We start from the raw sequence: 8,563 nt of genomic DNA, 5'->3' as shown, positions 1-8,563 counted from the left end.
ATCTCTACCAGCAGTGAAGACCAACAGTGAAGGCTTCGCTCTGTTTATATCTCTACCAGCAGTGAAGATCAACAGTGAAGGCTTCGCTCGGTGTTTATACCTCTACCAGCAGTGAAGATCAACAGTGAAGGCTTCGCTCGGTGTTTATATCTCTACCAGCAGTGAAGATCAAGAGTGAAGGCTTCGCTCTGTGTTTCTATCTCTCACAGCAGTGAAGATCAACAGTGAAGGCTTCGCTCTGTGTTTATATCTCTACCAGCAGTGAAGATCAACAGTGACGGCTTCGCTCTGTGTTTATATGTCTACCAGCAGTGAAGATCAAGAGTGAAGGCTTCGCTCGGTGTTTATATCTCTACCAGCAGTGAAGATCAAGAGTGAAGGCTTCGCTCGGTGTTTATATCTCTACCAGCAGTGAAGATCAAGAGTGAAGGCTTCACTCGGTGTTTATATCTCTACCAGCAGTGAAGATCAACAGTGAAGGCTTCGCTCGGTGTTTATATCTCTACCGGCAGTGAAGATCAACAGTGAAGGATTCGCTCGGTGTTTATATCTCTACCAGCAGTGAAGATCAACAGTGAAGGCTTCGCTCGGTGTTTATATCTCTACCAGCAGTGAAGATCAACAGTGAAGGCTTCGCTCGGTGTTTATATCTCTACCAGCAGTGAAGATCAAGAGTGAAGGCTTCGCTCTGTGTTTATATCTCTACCAGCAGTGAAGATCAACAGTGAAGGCTTCGCTCGGTGTTTATATCTCTCACAGCAGTGGTTTGGTTTTCTCAATATCACACAGTCCAACTTGTTGTGTTCTGTAACACTATTACACTGACTGGGTGAAAAGGATTGAAAAAGTAAATACGGTTGCATGTCGAAGAGAACACTAATTATCATAATGCAAAGAAGTTACTGTAACACTTTGTTAAATCCTGGAAATATTTTACAGTGCACTTTTAAGCAAATAAACATTCTTAATCTTACAACACACTCCTCACTAGTTTAACTTGTTTACTAACAATGTCCAACACTAGACATATGAATCACTGGAAAATTCTGTCATTTTTTACATTTTGTCTGGAAGTCATGAACATTTTCTGTGGTGGAAATAGGGTTCAATAGGGTTACTCTTTATTTTTTAGTTGTTACCATGTAATTATACATTTAAGTTCTGAGTAATAATAGTTAACTACATGTACTTACTATAGCGTTAGGATTATGGTTTGGTTTAGGGTTAGTTGTATCAAGTTGTGCACAATTTATAGTAGTTACTATAGTAACTACATGTAACAAGGACACTGTAAAATTAAGTGTTACCAATATTAGCAGTGCAGCAGAACTAAATTAAAGAGTTTAAGCAGTAGTACTGAACAGCACTGATGGACTGATTTACTGTCTTGTGGGATAAATGTGACCAGATTTCTGAAATAAAAATTAAGTGGTCAAAATTGACTCACTTGTTATTTTCTATTAAATACATTTAAACAATTTTTTAATTATAACAAAATTCTGACTTTACAAAATATGTTGCAAGTGTAACTGTTTAATGAATTATTATTATTTATTTATTTTTAGCGGGGTGTACTTTTGACATGAGGTTGTCAATGGGACAAGGCAGAGAGAAAGCATCCAAATACACGCGCAAATTTAATGTCACAGACAAAGATACAAAAACTACGAAAAAACAGGAAAACGGGGATTTAATCCAGACTAGGAAACAGGAACACGATCCGCGGAACACGAAAGGCAAAAACCAGAGCATCCGGGCTAACCCTATATGAATACATAAATGCACAAAACAAGACTAAAAAACGAACTACAATACACATGAAATCAGAGATAATTCATGGCAGTTGACAGGTGTAACTAATGATGAAAACAAGGAGAAACAGGAAGCGAGCACAGAGAAACTGGAAAATACATTTCAACATAAAAGTCCATACAAAAGACACAGAACCGGGATCATGACATAGCCCACCCTCAAAGGAGCGGCTTCCAGACGCTTCGTAAACAGAACCTCAAGTTCAGGAGCGAGGTGGAGCGGAGGCGGATTAGGGGCAGGGAAGGAGGGCCAAGCCCGTGGTGTAGCCCAACACCATTTCAGTGGAGCTGTACAGCAGATCTAGAAGAAAATAGCAACATAGTCCAGCTTAAGTAAGTTCAGTGATGGTTCATTTTTGTTGTAAAAAAGTTATTAATTTAGTTCATTTATATATATATCCGCTCTGGAGAAAACCGTGATGTCATCGTCCAGCTCAGTTCAGTTCTCATATAATGGTGTCAAAGCAGGCAGATCAATATTATTGCTGAATATTAAATGTCCCCAACTAAGCAAGCCCCAAAAGCCAAAGGCAACAGTGGCAAGGAACCAAAATTCCATCAGGTGACAGAATGGAGAAAAAACCTTGGGTGAAACCAGTTGGGGGGCCAGTTCTCCCACAGCGTAGATGACGTGCCTGAAGACCACTTCAGCTGAGATGACGTGCCTGGCAACCTTTGGCCTAGGATCAGTGGAATCTTTTAGGAGGATTTACAAAATCTGTCTCAGACGGCCAAATCGTGGCCAAAATAGTACAGTGTGAACCCGACTTTATAAAAAGAAAAAAGAAACATACTGGTGTGGATCTTGAGACAAAGTTGCTTTCAATTAAGACAACTCAAACATGCATTTTAGTCTGGGACTAGGCTTAAGCCTTGTCTAGCTACGAAACTTTCTGACCCGTGACAAAAACACTTTATTTTGGTGTTCAATTTACTGACACAATAATAAAGGTTGTGAAGCATGAATTAAATAGTTTCTTGGATTTATCTTTATTATAATTTTAACCGCGTTATTACAGTATTTAATTATTTGTATTTATTTATTTTACTGTGGAGGCTCCATGCGATTTTATTTTAAAGGTAAATAAATGAGTCGCTACAGCGCTTATTTGTTGACAATCCTGTGGACCATAAGCTCATGAGTAATGAAGGTAATGACGCTTATTTAGCGCGAGGGGGCGCGGTTTACTCATTTATGTTCTATTCAGAAAACATGAAATGTCACGCTTCGGACCACCGTCTCTTAGCTTGTGAGGTTCAACCTGTATCATATTTGATCTCAAGGCCTCTAAATTACTTCAAATTTTTTTACTAAAAGAATCTGTTGTACATAACCTACTACATGCCTTCTGTCATCTGATTGTGATAGTTTATGCCTACTTTGTTAGCAAGTAAAACGCCTAATGAGTCTATTATAGACTTATCTTTTTTATATACAGACAGTAGTCAACATTTGAAGTGGATCATCAAAGTTGTCCTAAGACAAGAACGGGTATTGATCAAAATTCATGTTTAACTTTGATGAAAGGTTTTGATCCACTTCAAATGTTGACTAGGCTACTTGTTGAAATGTTAATCCATCAGGCTTTTGAGGATATTTTTTTAAATTATTTCTCAATCATTGTAAGGCATTATATGTTTTGCCTCCACAATAAAAACTACAGAGCTTTGAAAAACTAAGCATTTAAATATTATCTTAATAACACATATTATTATAGTGACAACTGATAATGTATATGCATTGTAAGTACTCTGCTATACTGTTATAAAGATCTCACTGATTTACATTACTAAGCTATCCGAATTTCATCTTACTTTTGACCATATAAATATCAGCAATTGCAGCAAATTGCATATTTTGCTCAGTTTGGGCCTTAGAATAATATTAAGGTGGTTTTTTTCCCTCATGCATGACCTCCAGATACTCACTATTAAGCCTGGTGTATCAATTATGATTCTGAAAAAAACAAATTTTTTTAGATTTTGTCTGAAGGTTCCATTAAATAATTCTGACTTTTATTTCATATTTCATATGTCAGGCTTTAGAGACAATCCACAGGAGATGTGGAGCATCTTTTTGCATCATTATTTGCATTATGCAATTGAAAGTAAACCGTTGATCACGTGATCACATAAAAACTTTGTATTTATATTGCAAAACAATTTTTAAAGACCTTCTATTTACTAATTACATATTACAGAGAGTTGTGTAGGCCTATGATGCATGCCTGTGCATTTTTACAAGCGTGTAAAGACATGCATCGTCTTTCTTTAATACAATACATGTTATTTGATTAATTTTCAGACGTTGAGTTCTCGTGCTCCTCAGATGATGTCAGCTGTCTGACCTCAGTCCTGCTACAGTGCCTGGGAACTTCCTCATTGTGGGGATGTTGGCCAAGAAGGCCGTCTCTGAACTCTCTGCCTGTCCCGTTACGGCGGTCTCAGCGCATCCAAGTCCGGTGGTCCAGAGTCCGGTGGTCTCAGCGCATCTCGGCCGCCTCGTGCTTTCGTGGATTCCGATATAGTGGCCATGACGGCTGAGGGATCTGACATGGCAACCATGATGGCTGTGACCCGTGGTGGCCCAAACTCCATGACCACTGTATCTAGAGACCACAGTTAAGGGGGAACCACATCTCTGAAGGGTGTAATATTCCTATATTCACTCAGCAATCCTCGAGGACCATCACGGATAAGTGTAGATTGTAACAGGTTATTTAGTCCATGAAGTCGATCGTCCAGAAAGTATCTGATGTGGTCCCGGATTAGGGTGACTGCTGAATCCAGGGTCTGGTGTTCTGTTATGAGGCAGTTCAGAACTGACAGAGAGGAGGATCCAAATACAGTGACTGATTTATTCAAACAAAACAACAAATGTAAATCCGGAAAAACTCAAAGGAAAAACTTCTCTGTTTTTCAAAGCATATCCTTGTCGTGTAAACGTACCCTAAATGCACTTCACGAGTTTGTGTGCGCATATAATCTTAGTGTAAGTGGTTAACAGATTTGGTTTGCTGTCTGCTATAGAGAAGCTCAGAGAGGATTTTCTACTCGAGCTCCGATTGCCTCCCCATTACACAGGCAAAATATGGTTCAAAATGAGGAGAATGGGATGAGGAGGGATGCTGAAAGAACTGACGACGAGAAGTGGTAAGAAGCTGTTTTTTATACCTTGGTATTAATTAGAAGATTAAATGGCCGTACTCCTCCCGAAATTACGCCATAACTTCAAAAGGTAACAAGGGACAGGCGAAGGCAAAGAGTAGCCATGGCAACAGACGAAATAAACTATGGAAACTAGCAAGGCACAAAGCAAGCAGAAACTAACCAGGAACTGAGAACACAGGAACAATGGGAACAAAACTACATATCCATCCACATAAAGGCCTATTTATACTTCTGCGTCGAACTGCCGCCGTAGCTACGTCGTAGGCTGTGTGTAGCGCGTGTACCCTTCGGCGTACCCTGACGTGCACCTCTCCAAAAATGTAACAACGCGTCAATTCTACGCGGACGCAAGCGCTGTGATTGGTCTGCCAGAACCCCTCCCTCGGGGTTTCACATGCTCCCTAGGTGCGCGTCAACGCGGACAACAACGCAGAAGTATAAATTAAAACCAACACGTTGCCTACGGCGTATAGGCTCCGGCGTAGGTCCGACGCAGAAGTATAATGAGGCCTTAAGAGTCCACAACACAACACAGGAGTGTAACAGTTACTGTGTTCTCCTCTCCACAGTCACCCACTGTCTGACTTACTGTAGCTCAATTTCGTTTTAGATCTTAAAAGTGTTACTTTACCTTTGTACTTCAAGATTGATGCTAAAACTTTGAGTCATAACACTTACTAACCACTATATCAAAATCTACAGTCCTGTAAATATGAAGGTCTCTGGAGTATTATTGAGTTGGGGGTTAAAGTCATCGGACAGAGGCATTTGTCTGCAGACAAAGGGTCTTTCAATTCCTTTCAGGTTTCAGAGGTGTGAACATCTGCACGTTACAGTCTTTGAGGCTGGAGAGGGTGTGAGATCTCGATCAATGTTCTAACACCAAAGCCTTAATACTCAGCAAAGATGTGCCAATGAAGTCACTCCTACGTCTCGCTATTCTCAGCATATTTGTCAGAAGCCTTACTGTATACTGGGCATAGAACCTCTCAAGATGTTTACTAGCCATCCTGTCTGTCTTCAAAACAACTGGATTGTAAGACACAGTTGCTTAGTCAAGAGAGAGGAGCTGAATTCAGCACAATACTGCGGAGCCTGTCTGCGCCTCGCTGTGACTTGCACCATTGTTGCTGTGGTATATTAGAATGGTAGATGTGTTGGACACTGGCACTTGGCAATGTGCGTGAAGTGTAATCTGATGTATAGTGGGCAGGCGAGGCAAAAGTACACAAAAAGTATATTAAATGCTGCATATCAAAGGGATATTTCACCCAAAAATCATTTACTCATCATCATTTACTCACTCTTAACCTGCATGATTGGTTTCTTTCTTCTGTGAAACACAGAGGGAGATATTATGAAGGTTGGTTTGACTCTTTTGCCCTAAAAATGGGGACCAAAACTAAAAAATTCAAATATCTCATTTTGTGCTCTACAAAGAAGTCACACAGGTTTAAAACGACATGAGGGTGAGTAAATGATGACACAGGTATCCTTTTTTGCTGAACTGTCCCTTTAAGCCTTACAAGTAAAAAAAACACACAAAAAAAACCCCAGTGTGGCTATTGTTAATACTAAAACTATTTAAAAAGCATGTTAATTGAAATAAAGCTGAAATAAAATATAAATATTAGATGAAAAACATAGAAAGTTAGAAACAGAAATTTAGCATTTCAGCAAAAGTGACAAAACTTAAACTGCAAAAGCTAGCTAAATATTTTTTAGAAAACAAGTAAAAATGACAAAAGCTAAATTACTAACACTTAACTTAATTAAAATGACATTTCATAAAACTGAAGATTAAAAAATAATATATAATTCAAAACATGAAGAAATACTATAAATGCATATAAATATACAAAAATAACAGTTTTGTCTAAAAGAAAAAAGGAATCAAAATTGCAAATACCGCCCCCACCCCCACCAACCCCGGCAAAAAAAAAACCGCAACACATTTAGCACTTTTTTTTTAGTCACTAAGAAAAATGTCTTCCTGATATCACAAGAATGTATGCATGTACAGATGCTGAATGCAAAAATGTGACTGTCAAAAAGGATTCTTCTAATGTCTCATATCTGTCCTTCCTGCAACTGTCTTCAAACGTTTGTTCCTTTTTCTTTCATCACTCTTCCCTTCAGACTTGCTGGCTGCAGGCGTGAGAAACGTTTCCTCCACTAGCCTTCAGGCCAGAGCTGTAGTTCCTCTGGTTCCTGTGACCAGCGTCAGGGGTGTCAAGGTTCCCACATAAGGCTGCACTGTAAATGTAAATGACAGTATGTGAGTGACTGGCAGATTGGTGTTGAGTTCTTTGATGCTGAGCGACCCCTTCATCAAGCATCATATGAAATTGTCACCTATAGTAGATTAAGGAACAGCACATACATCCCTGGGACAAACAAAAGTGCACAAAACCCCCCAAAAATTTTCTGATATAAGCCTATGTGTATATCAACCCTAAATGTATATCAGTCTAATACATTCTACTAATATTCTAATAAGAGTTAGTTGACTTAGTTGACAAGTTACTTATAGTTAGTAGAATGTCTAAAGTGGACCATCAAAAAATGAAAAGTGTAAGCCTTGTTTTTTCTTCCATTTTTAGTCTGTGGATGAGGCAGGTAATCATGTTGGCTCTTTTCATACTTTCTAACTGAATAAATGTTAGTGTTTTCACAATGAACAGGTTTATGCTGATTCAAAGCAATTTGAAAAAAATGGATTTTGAAAAGATGAATATTTAAATTAAATAAAATTGACACAAATAGTTCATATTAAACTATGCCATTACTTTTTTGAGTGCAGAAATCATACCTATTTTACTGATAGATATGCATCACATTAAGTTTATTAGTTTGTTTATGATATGTTTTTCAAATAGATTGCAATTTTGTATGCAATCCAAATGCATAAACCGTAAATGTAGGCCTAAATGTTTTCTGAGAGCAGACAGCCTTTTTTTAATAAATGATGCAAAAAATGTTTTTGCTTTTGTTATTTTTGGTAAATTTTCTATAAATTAAATATTCTTTTAATTCTTAAAAAATGCTTTAGTATTGCATCTACAACAACAACAACAAAAAAATGTATGATGAATAATGATTAAATGAATAATTTGCGTGAAAATATACTTCTAATCTGAATCTGACATACAATTTTGTTATAATTTTTCCTCGTTTTTCTTTTTATCAGAATACTAAAGAATTATTTTCATTTAAAGATTTAAGATTCAGGAATTCGAATTTCAATTGCAGATTTTCTGGTCTCAAATTTTGGACCCCATGCAGTGCCATCCATGTACCCAGATGATAACATCAACCATTTCAAACACATATAAATGGAGACCTAATGCTCGGAAACAATACATTGACTTTCAGTGGTCATTACATGGGTATCTCAATGGATAAATATGTTGTGTTGGCAATTGCATAAAGAAATACTAATGCACCAGGCTGTAAAAAACAACAAAATCCCTAATATTCATTGCAAACTCAAGTATAGAGAATACAGTAGTCAGTCATCAAAACCACACGGAAGACTCAAAGCCACAGTTTCTGCAGAGGCTCAGAACAAAGGCAGGTGC

The sequence above is a fragment of the Leuciscus leuciscus genome (assembly GCF_965113295.1).
Source record: "Leuciscus leuciscus genome assembly, chromosome: 18".
Lineage (NCBI taxonomy): Eukaryota > Metazoa > Chordata > Actinopteri > Cypriniformes > Leuciscidae > Leuciscus > Leuciscus leuciscus.
This window is presented reverse-complemented; position numbering follows the sequence as displayed.